We start from the raw sequence: 16849 nt of genomic DNA on the forward strand, positions 1-16849 counted from the left end.
CCTCAGAATTTTCCACCTTTAAGACAGAGTAGAAAAACATTTATTCATCAAATAACAATAGATAACTGTCCTTGTCAAGGGTTATTCTATGATAGTTACCTTGCTTACATTTTAAGAATTTGTACAAGTTTCCACTGACTGGGACGTATTCCAAATGACATCCATGATACGTGAAGCAAGACATCATCGTTTTCCAACTTGGATCAACTGGTTGCAGCAGTAATGGTTGGAGTAAAAAGGTGGGTCAAGAACATGTCTGTGGAGGGACAGCTGGTGGCATGGTGGTTAAGGGCGCTGGACTCCCACATGGCCGATCACAGTTTGAGTCCCAGAATTGGCAGCCTGCTTTCTCGCTTTCCTTTTCTCTCTCTTTCTCTCTCATTCTGTCCCTCTCTGGTCAAATTTAAATAAATAAATAAAGTTAAATAAAATAATTCCTTAAGAAAAAGAACATATCTGTGGTGTATGTGTTACCATTTTGATTTCAAATACTAACAGTTTTTGGTCTGAAATATTAATTATTTCATCTTTCAATTTTCTTATTTTATTCACATTTTCAAAAGATTCTGTGACTATACTCCATGGAGTGATATTAGAACACAGTAGTTGACTCTATGTATTTGTGGGGCTGGTAGAAAAAGCTGTGCCAGGGCGCTCTGCCCAGCATTTCGTATAGTTCATCTAGACTGACAGCTGGGAAGGAAAGGTGGATAGGGAGTGGGGGAGAGTGGGAACCCATGACTCAAAGTTGAACTGATGTTTCTCTCTCAGAACCTCTGATCTTGATGGAGCAGGTGATCTGCATGAGAAGACAGCTTTCTTCAGCATGTAGGCTCCCTTCGGCGTGTAGCTGCACATGGTACCTGTACCAGAAAACAGAGAGTCAAAGGCAGAGGTCGGCAGGAGCTGGAGTGCTCCAGGCAACAAGGCAAGCCAGCTGAAGGGACAGCGTGTGCAAACTCTCAATGTGCCCTTTCAGTAAGCTGATGTTTATGAAATGGTTGCTTCTTTATTCTTACCATCCAAATCTTGTGCAAACTCCTTTGGTTTTTACAGTTTCCTGTTTCTGTTATAATAAATTACTATAAACTTGGTGGTTTACAACAATACTGTATTTTACAGTTCTGTCATGGTGGTTGTAAGTCTGAAATGAATATCACAGAGCTAACATAAGCAGACAGGGCTGCCATCCATTTGGGGTTCTAGAGAATTCATTCTCCTGCTTTTTCAGCTTCCAGTGGCCTCCTGCAATCACTTCTCCTTCTTCAACAAGGAATCATATTACGCTAACCCTGCTTCCATGTTCTGACACTTCTGCCTCCCTCTTTCATACTTTAATGAGCCTGTGATTACATTAGGTTCATCTAGGGAAATTATCCAGGATAATCTTTCCATTTTAAAGATTTTTTGTTGTTGTTGTTTTCGCTTTTATCATAGGGCACATGTGGTTACCAGAGGGAGAGAGGGAAATCACCCCGTTAGGGGAGATGTCCATGCCACAATCACGTCTCCAGTCTTCTGGGATTGTGGGCGCAGAAATACACATGCCCACGTGATTTTCAAGCTGCCAAGTCCAGGAGTCAGCCATGTGCAAGTTCAGCACCTTAAGCACCACATGGCCTGCTGACTCCTATCTCAAGGTCTTTAAACTTAACGGCATTGGTAAAATATTTCTTGCCATGTAAAGTAACACACTCACATGTTACAAGAATTAGGGTATAGACATTGTGGAGACTGTTATTCCTACCACATCAACACAGAAAAGGGCCTTCTGGGAAACCTATTTCCATTTTAACTAATTTGCTTCATTACAAAGTCACTAGATACGGTGTTAATGAATATTCGATTTGATCATAAAGAAATTCTAAGACATGTCAAAACGGCAAAACAGCAGCATTATGTCCTTCTTTAGTTTGGTGGCGGAGCACTGACATTTTTAAAAAGTGGATGCTAGTGAATCAGCCAGTGATGCTGTGATTAAAGTGCTGGGGCCCACATGCCCCACTGTGCAACTGTTCCCAGAATCCTGAGAGGAGAATGCAGGAAATGTGAACGTGGAATGGCATCCCGTAAGTGGCGTTTACTCACTTTTCCTCTCTCCTTCTCCAGAGAGTGCATGTGCCTTATAGAAATTTGTTAAAAATGTGGATTCCAGGACCAGCAGTTAGTGTAATGGCTATGTCGCTGAACTCCCATGTAGTCGACCACGGTTCGAGTCCCAGACTCGGTGGCTTAAACTCACTCCAGGCGCATGTGCATGTGTGCCCAAGATCCCGAGAGGAGAATGGAGGAGAAGGGATTGCGGCATGGCCATCCCCCCTAGTAGGTGATTTCTTACTTTCTGTCTCTCTGTTTGTCTCTGTCTTTCTGGCGAGCGCACGTGACCTATAGCAAAAACCTCTCCAAAAAAACCAAATGGATTCCAGTTATTTATTTATTTATTTATTTATTTATTTACTGAAGAGAGGTGTTTTTTTGGAGGCTTTGTTCTTTTGTTTTTGCTATAAGCCATTTGTGCTGCAGACACAGAGAGAGATAGAAAGATAGAAAGCGAGAAATCGACCCTGAGGAGGAATGACCATGTCCCAATCTTACCTCCATTCTCATCTTGCGATTTGGAACAGTCCGGGACTCGAACTGCAGACAGCCATATGGGAGTCCAGTGCCTTTACCACTATGCCACCTGCCGGCCCTATGAATACAATTTATTTTTATGTTAGCATATTATAAAAGCATATTATAATGGTCCATAAGTGATTTCTTGCCAATTTCAGTATATGGATGAATGGCTACATTTCCATCTCTGCTCAGATGTGGGCCAAATCTCCCAGTACATTCTTTTCTGGATGTGTGTTCTCTGTTATAACAGATATAAAGTAAAAAAATTCAATTCAGTTAAACTTGAACCTAGAGGATTTACAACAAACTATGGTTATATTCATCATATCTCACAAGCATCCAAATTAAGTTTTTTATATCAACATTTACAATAAAAGAAACTGATGACGTGAGTTGTTTCATACTGATTGCTTTCTCTTTTGTCATTGATTTTGCTGTGCAAAGATGATACCTACTTGTCTCTTTATCTCAGATCACTACTGTTTCTTACCCAATTTACAAGTTTGCTTATCTTGACTTCATGGCAAACAGAGGGAAGCCATCACTAGAGGGTGGTTGATTTCTCTGGAAATGCAGGATAAGGTGCAGATGTTGAGTGGAAAATGATGTCTTTTCTTACTTTGTGACAAGTTTGCCTTTCAAACTTTTTAAATTATTAGACTGATTTGGGGATTGTATAAAAATGCTCAATATACTTTTGAATCCTTAAGAATTGTGTTCTACCCTGAGCTTAGAAACATTGCACACAGCACAAATTAGGTAGGACTGAATCACCATGTGGTTGCTATAATTCAGTGAATCGACAAACACTCCTTTAGGTACTTTTTCTCTTAAGCAGACACTTGAATTTTTTTTTTTTCCCCCTGGTACAGCACTAAAAGAAAAGAATGCAAGGGAGTTGTGTCAGTGAAAGTTGAGAAAACATAAACCAAAGATACACAAAGTGTGCAACACTTTCCAGTTTTTGCTCTGAGCACAGTACATGCATTAAAAAGGAGCAAGTGCCACCTGCAGCCACTGTCACAAATTGCTTATTATTTCACAATAAAATTATGTTTATAAACAATAAGGTCAAAATGAAAGAGGTGAGAGCCAAATTGTTCCTTCATTTCTAGCCCAAGGGTTTTCCTGCTCTGGAACTCTCTAAAGAAAATTACAGGGATTTTGTGCCTGCAAGGATGATTTTCCTGCTGTGTGGAGTCTTACTTTCTCTTAAAATCCACATAATGGCTCCCCTGTGGCTGCCAAATCAGAGACTGACTCCTCAGTCTGATGTTCCCGACCTTCCACCATCTGGCTTGTAACATTTACATTGTATCTCCTTACGCTCAACTCTCCAGTCAAACAAAATGTCTCCTTTTCTCTTAATATTTCTGAATTTTCCTACTCCTTTACTTTGTTTCCTGTATTTAGAATCTTTTTCTTACTTACCGAATCTTCTTTATAAGCATGCTATCTATCATTTAAAACCCGTTTCCAACACCATCTCTTACATGTAATTTTTTAAAATTTTTGAACTGGATTTTAATTTTTAAGCTATTCTCCTTCTTATTCTCTTTCTCTTTCTTCCTCTGCCTCTTTTCTTTTTCTCCACTCCTTCATTGTCTCAGTGTGATAATATACCTGTATATCTCAAATTTAACCAATAGTTAATTATATGTAAAGAAACTACATAAAATTGCCTCATTTAAATGTTATAAATTCATGAACTTTCTCTAAAAGTAACGACAAGGGAGAGTTCAAGCCTCTGAATTGCACTACCAAAACCGTGAGTCTTGGCACTAAGTGCAGCATGCACATAGGTGGGCAGGATTAAACTCTAAAACTTGTGTTTTCAGGGTTAGATTTAGAGTGATAACTTGAAAAAAAAAGTTTTAAATACAATTGGGGGCTTTTTTATGAAATAACGCTCATCATAGATTGTTTTCTTTTCCTCCAATATGCTTTATAAACCTCACGTGTCACTTCCTCCCTTGCTGCTGTGCTGATAGAACAAAAAGGGGAAGAGGTAGAGTCCAGAGAGCGGCGTACTCCGGCCACTTATCTCACAGTGTTCGCATGGAGACTTGCAGGACATAACAAAACTGTCGTAGCTGAAAACATAAATGCTTTTTTGCAGGGCCACTATTCCTCCATACGAGCAGTTGTAAATCATTGACACAAAAATTTAAAAATTTCCACAGTAAGCATATCAGTTCTCATTAAAGGAACACGAGCATCTGGGGAAAGAACACCTTGGGGTGTGTGTTTAAGCAAAGAGGACATGGTTTCAAATTTCCACCATGTGATAGATTTGTTGGACTTTGTGGTATGTATGTGTCTAAAGTGACTGCTTGATTAGTCATGCACAATTAATTCCATATGTGAATTATTTTCTTAAATTTTGCTCTTTTTACAAACTCCATAATAAAATATTGTCTTCAGACTTTTAAAAATAAATTGGACAGAGGTTACTGGTGTAGGGCACATGCACTCACCACAGAGACAGAGATAGATAGAAAATGAGAAATAGCTCCTGAGGTGGGACGGTCATACCTCAGTGCCTTCTCCTCCACTCTCCTCTCAGGATATCGGATGCACACACACATGTGCCTGCTGTGAATTTTAAGCCACCAGGTCCAAAACTTGAACCATAGTCAGCTACGTGGGAGTCCAGCGACGTACCCATTATGCCATCTGCTGGTCCCTGCTTTCAGATTATCTTAATTGGATTTTTTTGATTGTCAGAGGATGTGTGCAGTCGCAAGAGAGAGAGAGAGAAAAAAAAAAAATCATTCCTCCCTCAATGTAGCAAGACCACTTGCAATCCCTTTTCAACCAATTCTCCTTGTCAGGATTTTGAGCACATCCCAAACATGTCCAATGTGTTTTTCATCTTACTGGGGTCAGGATTCAAACTCTGGTCAGCCATGGGGGATCCAGCTTCCAAAACACAGTGCTTACCCATTGAACTAAGCCTGAGCCTTAATTGGATATTTTTAAGAAAAAAAAAAAATCTAAAAGGCTTCAGAAACCTTATGAATAAACTGGATAAATAAAACAATTAATGGAAAGGCATCAAGCATAATTGGATGTTTTTAAGAAAAAAAATTAAAAAAAAAACTATCTAAAAGGCTTCAGAAACCTTATGAATAAACGGGATAAATAAAACAATTAATGGAAAGGCATCAAGCACAGCAAATACGTATTTGACTAAATCACAATTATAGGAACATAATTCTTCATGTTTATTCTAATAAACTGTTCATATCCCTAGGAAGATTAAACAGTGTGCCAAGAATTATTAGGTTACAGAGTTTATCAATTATTTATCAAGAAACTCTGAAGAACGATACACTTAACAAAGTAGCTGTAACAACAGAGAGAGACAGAAGATGTGCATTTTACTGTCGTTAAGTGGCAGGCTTATTTTGATGTAATAATTAAGAGCCATGTTATTTGTAGAGCTTAATACTTATATGGGGTACGACTATTCAGGAAAAGAAATAAAAAGATGAATTAAGAGGAAGCTACGTCTATGATACAAACCTTATCCCCATTCCTCCTTGAAACTAATAAATGACAAAATTGTCCTTGTGATTCAGAATTAGAAAGAAGAGTTTAGTCGCTTGAATATGATAACAGTTGTGACAATTTCATAGTTTATATTTTTTAGTCATGGATATAAGAGCATGACGGGATAACATTAATTATCAGAATATTAAAAAGATTGGAATTGCATATCATTTTCACCTCACATGCAATCAACGACCACACCCATGTGATGAGCAATAGTTGAAAATCATGCTGTCACATCGTGAATATGTCTTTATCACTCTTTTGTAGTCAATGAAAGATATTCTATGAGCTATGTGTATGCTGTACACTATTCCAGGGATAAAATAATTAGAATAAATGTGCAGCCATTACTTTTGGGGACCAATGAATGTCCCCTGATTTCCAAATTCAAGCTAGTGTTAAAAATGAACATTTTCCATGTTTGCATTTCTTTGCACTTCAGAGAAGCAGCTGAGGCCAGAAGCAGAAATGCTAATATTCTCTGAGAACAGCTGTTGTTATGGTATTTCTGGACTAGCTGCTTGCAGGAAGATTAAATCTTGTTCTAAAGCTTGCATTTTCTTCTGGAATTCTCAGCTCAATTTCACAAACTTGAGAGGTTTGAGTAGGTGAGATGCAATTGTGATAAGCAACCGAGTTAGGTTATTTCTCTGTACTGAAACAAGCCTTTTAAACTTTTCTCAGTTATGATACATCTCCATTAATACTGAGTTTAACATCAAGAGTTACAATGAAAGCCCTGAAGAATTCCTAAATATCTCATCTGCAGAAAATGGGAAATCCCAAAATTGAAAATGGAAATCTGGAGTAGGAAAAAAAAAATCCCAAAATGCACTAATATTATTATGTTGATCTTTGGAGATGTACAAAGGAATAGTATAAAAGTTCATGAAAAAGTGGAAATAAAGGGCAAATTTATTTAGGTAAGGAAATTATTGAATTCCACACATAGATTTATTTTATAATACAGTTTTCATTAGAACACATATGTATATAAAGTATGTATGTAAATATTTGCTTGTACCATGCATTGAAAATAAAATGGGCTTAAACCTCAATAAACTATTTTGCCACACAAAAAAGAGAACGAACAAAATTAAACAGTGAAAGTGAGAGTGAGAAAAAGAGAGAGGTGAGCATCCTCCACAGTCCAGTCAAACTGCAGTCCCCTTCCTCTAACCCTCCATCCTGAGGGACCTGCATGTGCCTGACGTGTTTTAGGTTGACTGGGCCAAGGAGTTGAACCAGTGCTGCTAGGCGGGACCCAGCTTCTCCTGACAACACATTGCCACAGAGCCATAACCTTAGTCAGTCACTCTAGTAGAAGTCCTTTCATGTGGACAAATATTATTTTTTACATCAAGATCTAGACAACTTAAAAAAATTTAGCTAATAAAAACTTGTAATTTTATTCAAAAATATATGCCACAGAAAAAGTAATTCTAACAATGCCATGAGATAGTGACTGAGAAGAATTATTCTTTTTTTAACTTCTTTTTTTAAAATTTATTTTATGCATTTGATCACTGTATATCACAACTTGTAAAATGAATGTTTCCAGCATAAATGCACTGCACACCAGTTTAATTAAAGATATTATCATACAAGTTATCATCAACAGTCTTCTAACTCCATGTCCCTTAAATGTCTTATCTATTTTTCTCTTTGATTCCCTTCCTCTCACTTTCCCTCACCCCTTTTATTTTTTTCTTGAGGTTTTAGCCTTGGGCACATGTGCTTGCTGGAGAGAGACAGAGATAGCAGTAAAAGTGAAAGTGAATAATCACCCCCCAGGGGGGGATGGCTAGCTTCAGTCCCTTCTCCTCTATCTTCTGGAATTTGGAGCATGCATGCACAAGCCCCCAAGCATGATTTTCAGTCTTCCAGGTCTTCAAACTGCAGTTGGCTATTTGGGAATCCAGCACCTTAACTACCATACTGGTCCCTCAAGATCTAGACTGCTAATACGTACATTGAGGTAATTTGATTACATGCTAAGAATCTCTTTCATCTGGCCTCATGAGCTGAGAGGATCTTTTGATCTGCCCATCTTGTAATGTTTTTATTGTCTTTTGGTGTCTGTTTTATGTTGGCCTAGTAAAATATGTTGGGAAATAAGATTGATTTGTTTGCTTTTTAAATTTTCATTCTCAGGAATAGTTTTTATAAGATTTATGGTATTCATTGTTCAAATGTTTGCAAGAATTCACCAGTTAATTCTCCAGCCCTGGGCTTTGTATATTTGTATATATGTGTTTGGGTGTGTGTGTGTGTGTGTGTGTGTGTGTGTGTGCTTGAAGGTCTTTATTTATAAATACCATTTTACTAGAAAGAAGTAAGATGGACAATACTTCATATTTTGTCATTTTCTCTCTGTGTTTTCCAAAGAAAATTTTTGTTTCATTAAGTTGGCAAATATGTTGCTACAAATTTTTTTATAGACACTGAAGTTATGTGTCATAATTCTGTATTTGGACAGCCTAGTAATAATTATTTTCATTACTGAAATTTGTAATTATTTCTTTTTATAATTCTCGATACTTAAATTTGTGATTATTTTTTCTTTATTTATCTTGCTAATGGTTTATCAATTTTATTTCTGTTCTTAAAAGACCATTTTTTTCTTCGCTGATTTTCTCCATTTTGTCTTTCTCTGTTGTTTCTTCTATTTTTTCTTTCTACGATTTTTAAGCTTAAGCTGTTTATGACTTCCTTGATGGTGTACATGTCATTGACACCACATTGCTTTCTATTTTCTGATGTATGTATGTATGCCTATAAATCGTAATAGCCGCCTGCTAGTTTTGAAATACTGTGCTTTTTTATGTTTATTTCATTCAGAATATATTCCACTATCTATTGTAAGCTCCTGATCTATATGTGATCAAAAGCATATTTTATTTCTATAAACACTGGGATTATCTACTTGTGTTATTATTAATCCTTTAGATTTTATTGTGGTCATACAATATACTGTATAAGTCCTATGATATTTTTAAAAATTTGCTTTAAAGGGAAATGGATATTCGCATGCAAAAGAAGAGAATAGCCTCTTCTCTCATACCGTACACAAAAATAAACTCAACTAGCGACCAGCAGTTAGCGTAATGGCTATGTAGCTGGACTCCCCCGTAGTTGACCGCGGTTCACGTCCCGGACCCGGTGGCTTAAACTGACGCCGGGCACATGTGTGTGTGTGCCCAAGATCCCGAGAGGAGAATGGAGGAGAAGGGATTGTGGCATGGCCATCCCCCCTGGGGGTGATTTCTCGCTTTCTATCTCTCTGTCTCTCTCTATCTGGCGAGTGCACGTGCCCTATAGCAAAAAAAAAAAAAAAAAAAAAGCTCTTAAAAAAAAAAAAAAAAAAAAAGCTCTTAAAAAAAAAAAAAAAAAAAAACTCTAATAAAAAAAGAAAAAAGAAAGAAAAATAAATAAACTCAACTAGATTAAAGACATACCTGTTAATGAAAGCATGAAACACCTAGATGAATGAATAATAATCTAATAATAAAAACCTTTGATATAAAGTCTGAAGATTCTAGGTCTTTGAACTTAAAAGAATAGTATTTCCATTAAGTTACATGGAAAAACAACAGGTAGAATAGATCTTGGAAGGAACATTAGAATTTCAGTTGTGAACATGTTAAGTAATCAAATTAGACATAATAACCTTTATCCAATGCCTATCATTCCTATCATTTTCTTCTTCCAATTTGTATTTAAGCTAGAACCAACTAAACATGGATGTAATACCTGGCATATTCACTGGAGCAGGCTGAACATGGATATCATGCACCACTGCAAGCCAGAATCTATACGATGTTGACTGTGGTTACAGCGTGCTATGTAATGACAGAGATTCATGACATATACTTTTGCTTCTTTCTTGATGATATGCTTTTCATGTAAGATATAATTGGGAAAACTGGTGACATTTGAGAGTAAACATACAATTAATAACCTTCTTAAAAATAATTACTTTAATCATATACTGTTTAAAGTAATAAATAGAAGTGTTATCTCGCAGATGATGGTTTGCCAGATATATATCTATTTCTTTATTTAGATACATCCAAACAGAGGAGGAAAAAAGAAGTCATGATAGTCAGGTACTTTTTTTACCTATGACTAGTCCTCAACATGGGCTGTTGGCCTAGCATGCCCTGGCTTTGTCACGGGCAATATCAGCACCATCCTTGCTAACCATAGGACTTGAGCAACTTATTTAGACATCCCGAAGTTCTACAAATCCCCTTTTTCATTACGCGTAGCAGTGATTCTGGAGCTGTGATTTCAAAATGCTGATCCGCAGATCAGATGTGTCTCTGAGGACATTGACACTGCCAGCTGTCTCTGGCAGAGTGACAAAAATGTGGAAAATGTCATGAGTTTTCTAGATACATGAAATACATCCTCTACTTTGCAGTAGTATTTCTACTTTAGAAAAACAATACAGACTACTGATGATAAATCATGCTCATTGCTTTTGCTTTCCAAGTGTTTATTTGGCAAAATAAAGCTCCCATATTGATTCTTATTTTAGTCATTTCTTAAAATTCTTGTTTAAATATTATTACCTGTCGAGACTAGCAGGTGGTATTGTGGTTAAGGTTCTTAATCCCACATGAGGGACCACAGTTCAAGTCCCTGAGGTGGTAGCTTGCTTCCTCACTTTCCATCTCTCTCCTCTCTGATGAACACACATGCCCTATAAAACATTAACATAATAATAGTAATTAATAAAATTAAATAAATAAATAATTCTTAAAAAAGTATTTTTACCTGTGAAACTATTGACTCTTAGAGACAATGACATACCTAATACTTTTCTCAGTATCTGTCTAAAAGCATCTTTGCTTTTCCTGTAACTCTATGTCTTCAGGTAATTTTTGCCACTTCTCGTAGTTGTGACTAAGCATACTAACTTCCTATCTCCTGATATACCTTGCTTAGAGCCTGTTTACATTTTGATAATGTAAGTCTTTGCTTTGCAAATTCTTCTACCCATCTCTGTCTATTCTCAGTTACTCAATCATAGAAATGGAATTTGTGGTGGAGCATAGCTTTCTAAGGATTCCATACTTAATTACTCAAAACTGTGCAATAAAATAGTAAAATGAGAAACCTGTCAATTTTAATTCTCAGTTTTTATTAGTGCATATATAAATATGATGTCTACAAAAGAATTTACGTTTCTCTGCCTTCCCCAAAGTAAAGGAACAGTATTCATTTCATATGTGAAACTACATACCACTGAATACCAAATATTTGATAAGAGTAGCAAAAGCATCTATACTTTTTTTTTGGGGGGGAGGTTTTTTTGCGATAGGGCACATGCGCTCACCAGACGAGTAGCAAAAGCATCTATACTTTCTTTTGGGGGGGAGAGGTTTTTTTGCTATAGGGCACGTGCGCTCACCAGACAGACAGAGACAGAGAGACAGAAAGCGAGAAATCATCCCCCATTGGGGATGGCCACACCACAATCCCTTCTCCTCCGTTCTCTCAGGATCTTGGGCACTCATGCACACTTGCCTGGCGTGAGTTTTAAGCCACCGGGTCCGGGACGTGAACCGCAGTCGACTACGTGGGAGTCAAGCGACATAGCCATTACTCTAACTGCTGTTCCCTACATTTTCAAAATCCAGTGTACTACCTCTAAAGAATTCCAATGATTTCATATGAATTTAGGTAATTTAGTTGTAACCACACTAGAAATACAAAACTAGAATAATTATTTACATAATCTGACTAATGTAAATATTCAAAATATCCCAATTTCCCTAGTGAGAAGTTTTTAATAATTTGTCTTTCATTTTAGTGTCTATTTCTTCATATTACTTTAATTAATTGACTGCTATATCAGGGGAAAAAAATAACATACAGCTTAGATTCTTATCATCCAGTGTTGTATTGTATTGTTACTCAAAATCTACCAGAGTGGTTACTTGGAAAAGAAAATTATAACATGTTTCTCTAAAACCTGTTACTCCTAGTTAGTTTTTTTTTTCTCAGATGGCCAGAGTACCATCATGAATCACAAGCCTACTCTTGCCTCATCACTAGTTTGGATGAATTTAATTCATGCTTGCTTCCAAAATGACCACCCACAAACGATGCATCTACCAAAAAACTTTCAGAAAACTAAATAGTAAAACAAGCTGGGTCTTAAATAAATGCTACTTTATCTGAGGGACCAACCAATGGTACAGTGGCTAAGGTGCTGGATTCCCACATGGCCAATCATGGTTCGAGTTCTGGACTGGTGACTTGAAAACCATGACTTGAAAACCATGCGCTGGGTGCATGTGTGTGTGTGTGTGTGTGTGTGTGTGTGTGTGACCAAGTTCTCAAGAGAAGAATAGAGAAGAAGGGATTATTGTGTGGTCATCTCCCCTGGGGGGTAATTTCTCACTTCCCTCTTACTGTCTCTCTCCCTATTTCTCTCCAGTGATTGCATGTACCCTATGACAAAAACCAAAAAAAAATTGCAATACTTTAACATGTATATATTTATAAATATTATTTTCCTTCATATAAAAGTTTTTATTTTTCTCTTGAGTCTATGCTTGAATTTGCTTTTATAATCATTGTATGTATATTTTTTCAATATTTTCAGTTGTTTTTCATTCATTCACATCACTTTTATAAGCGTAATTTTAGTAACTACATATTATTAAATTATGTTAATAAAATACATGCTAACAACTATCAATTTGATATTTAATATTTTAGTTTATCTTCCCTTTAACCTAAAAGCAAGATTTTAATATATTAACCAATGTTAATTGACTTAGATTGTATGATTTATTTTTATGGACTAAATGTTTAAGTAAATGATTGTTTGTGTTGAAGCATACCACACCTTAATGGCTCCTTCTACTAAATTTCACATTCTAAGTGGATTGTACGAAATTGCATTACCATCAGCAGTGGATTAGAATACCAATTTTGCTGCTCTTTCACCTGTACACCACTTTAATTTAGTTCGATGATTAATTAGTCCAGAAGTACTGAAATTGCACAGTGTGCTGAAATCTGTACTAAGTACTCTGGGAACAGAGGCAACAAATATCCCCGAATATTTACTTCCTTGTGATTCTTATGGAAGAGGAACATATAAATAGTTCCTCAAAAAATTGGTTTGAGGGCAGTAAAATAAAACAGGCAGGCAGCCAGTCCAATGCGTTCCCGTGGGGCTTATAATCATACATTGCCATTGCTCACAATCAGGCTATGACTACCAGGAAGGAAGAAAAGAAAAAAGAGAAGTGAAGAAGGAGAAGATAGAGAGAAGCAAAATAAAGGTTTCAAGGCTAGGGGCCAGCAGATGACATAACGGTTACATCACTAGACTCCCACGTAGTCAGCTAGTGTTTAAGTCCCAGATCCGGCAGCTTGAAACTCATGGTCACATGAGCATACATGCCCAAAATCCTGAGAGGAGAATGGAGGATATGGGTTGCAATGTGGCCATCCTCCCTGCAGAGTGATTTCTGTCTTAACTGTCTCTCTGTCTCTGTCTTTCCAGTGTGTACACATGCCCGATAGTAAAAATCTCTCTCTACAAAAAGTATCAAGGCTAAGTACTATTTCATATAATAAAAAGAAAAAAAGTTTATTGCTTTGGGTATTACTGGCCTATAAATTAAAGTTTCTAGACTGGTCCTATAGCACAATGATTAGAGGAACTGAATCTCACATGTTCAGCTCTGGTTCGAATCCTGGACTGGTAGCTAGAGAAACATAGCAGGCCACATGCATGCTAAGGCCCCAAATCCAGACAAGAAGTACAAATGAATGAGGAAGGACTGCATGACCACACCCCACAAGGGGGCGCTTTCTCCTCTCTGTCCCTGTCTCTCAGTTTCTCTCTGGTGAATGTACATACCATCTGGCAATTAAAAAAGGAAACAGAAATGTTTCTCTAAACTCCCAAATGCCCATTTGTATTTCACAGTAGTTCACTAAGTCACAAGAAGCTATGAAGCCTGAGAACAATTTCCAGATCCTCGTAGTCTCACTATATAAGGAGGATGGGATTGCACGAAAGATCATCCTGTCCCACTAAATTAAAAAAATCGAAAATAATTTTAGCACTAATTCATGTTAGAAATATCTCTGATTCTAAAAACATGCCATTTATATCAGCATAAATCTAAATTTCAAGTTACATCTCTCTACAGAATTGCTTCAATCGAATTTATTTTTCCAACTAAACTAAATTCATGGTTACGAATAACTCTGTACAAGGGCCAAGCACTAGCCAGTATTATCTAGTTCTAAAGTAAAAATGGCTGAGATTAAATGAATTCCCTAAGAGAAACCGATGCTTTCAAATGTGTAGTAACAACCTTTCACCTTTGCCATTTTCTCCTTTCTAAGGGAAGAAAGGTTGTCACTAAAAAAGCCTTTAAAATGAAAAACAACTTCAAGTAATGAATTTTTCTATTCCTCCTGTCAGTCTGAAATCCCATTTGGTAGTTAGATTCTCTAAAAAGAAAGGAATTGGAGGAAACAAGAATGGGTGGGGTGAGTGGAGTGAAGTAGGATGTGAAGAAAACAGGCAGGGAGGGGTCTCATTCACACGCATGCCACTGATAGCAAGTGCCAAGAAGGAGAAAAAATGAAAACCCTGGAGATTCCAAGGAGCTTTGGACTTTGAAAAATGAATAAAACATTGCATTTGAAATCCCTTTGTGCACTACAACAAAGAGATAAAAGTTTCATCATAAAACAAAGATTTGACAACTTCAGCAAAAATGTCCAAGGAAACTGAATTTACAAAGAACTGTAAATAAAATTAAGCCAAGAAAGTCTGTTAAAAGAGTTTGCCATTTGTGTTTGGAGGTTCATAGAATGTTCTTTGTTGAAATACAGGTGTTTAAATGAAGGATTATATGGATTTAGATTAGTAATTTCTTAAATAATTTGCTCTGTGTAAATTAGAAATTATATGCCCTATAAACAGTTCAGTCTGAGCAGAGCCTAATTGTGAGACACAATCAATTTCAGGAGATTTTATTGGTAACAGTTCATGTCTTTCAGTCATAACTATTTACCCCCCTTCAAAAATTTCCAATTATAAAACAGAATTGGCAATTCTAAAGTAATTGGAGTGGTAACTTTTTCCAATGCATTGCTAACTTGTCAAAATATGACAAGTTACTCATTTTGGGAGAATTTTTTTGTTAAATATAATTTACAAACATAGACCACTGTTATTGTACTATACAAGGTTTGTACATTATTTTTATATATCAACATCAAATATATAAGGCATACTATTTAAATATTCTTTTAGTTCAGGCTTAAATCTAAATTGGTACTGCCAAAAAAGATACTCAGTGGGGCTAGGTGGTGACTGGCCTGGGCTGGCTGAGACTGAGAATGAGTGGGTCTCAGCGTGAAGACCCTGTCAGGGTGCCTATCTCTCTCTGTTTCTCTGTTTCTCTATCACCTGGAAGAAATATATAAATAAACTTAATACATATTCCAAGGTTAACTGTATTAGTTACTTTTAAACCCTCACTAGAAAAAAATGTAATTTCAACCAATGCTTCAGGAAAGATGACTTTTCATCTTAGAAATCAGAACCTACCATTTAGGAAGGGTTATAATAATTAAACTAGAATACTAATGAGTATTTACAAAGATATATCTGTTAAAAGTATTTATAATACATATTCAATGTATTAAGTCATGTTATGACCTGTCAGCCTAATTTCTCATAAAAATCCTTTCTATTAAAATTTAATATTTCAGAGCAGCAGGTGGTGTGGTGGTTAAAGCACTGGACTCCCACCAGGCAGACCATGGTCTAAGTCCTAGATCCGGAGGCTTACTTTCTCACGTCCTCTGTCTCTTTCTCTTTCTCTCTGTCTCTTCTTAGTAAGCACCCATGCCCTAAAGCAAATTTTAAAATAATAATAATTAAAAGTAAGATTAAATAAATAATTCTTTAAAAATTTACTTGATGATAACATGTAAGGTAATATCTTTGACTGAACCGATATACAATATGTTCATGATGAGGAAATTAATTTGGTATACTATAATGATACACAGTAACTGAATGTAAAAATAAATAGATAAATAAATAAAATTAATTAATGCTTTGGGCCAGCAGGTGTTCTGCTGGTTAATGTTCTGGACTCCCACATGGCCTACCGCAGTTTGAGTCCTGGACCACAGCTTTAAAATCACACCAGGCACATATGTGTACATGCCCAAAATCCCATGAGGAGAATGGAGAGGGGTTTGCAGCCAACCACTGCTCAGCATGATTTTTCACTTGCTCTCTCACTGTCTGGCGAGTGCATGGACAAAACATAAAAAAAAAAAAAAAAAAGAAAACAAAAAACAGAAACCAAAAACAAAAAACAAAGAATTGATACTTTATATTTAAACACAATTTATTTTGTGGGGTAGTATGATGTCAGTGGTAAGATGATAAAGTGAGGACTCTAGTGCCATTCAAATAGCAGCTCTGCCACACACCATCTCTAAGTATGCTACATAAATCTCACTTGATCTCAGGTTACCACTTGTACATGGGGGAAATGCTACTACTCCACTGACTGGGTTTTTCCGAAGGTTAAATGAGTTACAAAGTGTAAATCCTTTATTATAAAGTCCTAGACATGTTATTATCTGTTCTTAATCGTGCCAA

This window comes from Tupaia chinensis, unplaced genomic scaffold (genome assembly GCF_000334495.1).
Source record: "Tupaia chinensis unplaced genomic scaffold, TupChi_1.0 Scaffold000065_1, whole genome shotgun sequence".
In the NCBI taxonomy this organism is placed as follows: Eukaryota; Metazoa; Chordata; class Mammalia; order Scandentia; family Tupaiidae; genus Tupaia; species Tupaia belangeri.